Below are 695 nucleotides of genomic sequence, written 5' to 3'. Positions count from 1 at the left end.
GGGCTATTAGCTAGACTAGCATACCTGCTTATTCTATCCTGTAACACAAACCTTTATAGCCATCCAATATGTATTACACTAATTTAAATGTCCTCTACAAGTTTGAATGTAGCCTATGATATGGGAAGAAACTAATATTGTATAATCACTAGTACGCTAACTGTTTAGTTCAACAGCGATACAGATTCCATTCAACACATCTCACCTAGCCATTACTAGCCATAAAGCTCTCCTGTCATATTTGGTTTCTGATTAGCCGGTCGACAATTGACTGAGAATACTCTAGGGTGTGTCACAAACGAGATACTATTACCCTGGTCAAAGTAGTGCACTTCAAAGAGAATAGGATGCCATTTGGTAATGTAGACCTCTGTGTTTTTTTTATTCTTCCAAAAAGCCCTCCAGGAGTTGTGTTGAAGACCCTTGTGATGAGAGAGGTAAGGTTCCGCAGGTAGGCAATGGAGCCTTTAGTAACAGCAAGTACTTACACCAGGTCTGCATCCTCATAGGGCCCTAGTCATAAGTAGTGCACTATAAAGGGATTAGGGTGCCACTTGGAATGCACCCCAGATCGATACAGACTAGGGTGGACACCAACTAACTGAAGTCTGTTTCAAACCAGTAATATTTCATTTGGGATGAGTTCATTAGGAATAGTTCAGTTGGGATGAGTTCATCAGGAATATTTCAGTTTG

This window comes from Oncorhynchus clarkii, chromosome 32, assembly GCF_045791955.1.
Source record: "Oncorhynchus clarkii lewisi isolate Uvic-CL-2024 chromosome 32, UVic_Ocla_1.0, whole genome shotgun sequence".
Lineage (NCBI taxonomy): Eukaryota > Metazoa > Chordata > Actinopteri > Salmoniformes > Salmonidae > Oncorhynchus > Oncorhynchus clarkii.
Note: the sequence above shows the minus strand (reverse complement) of the source record.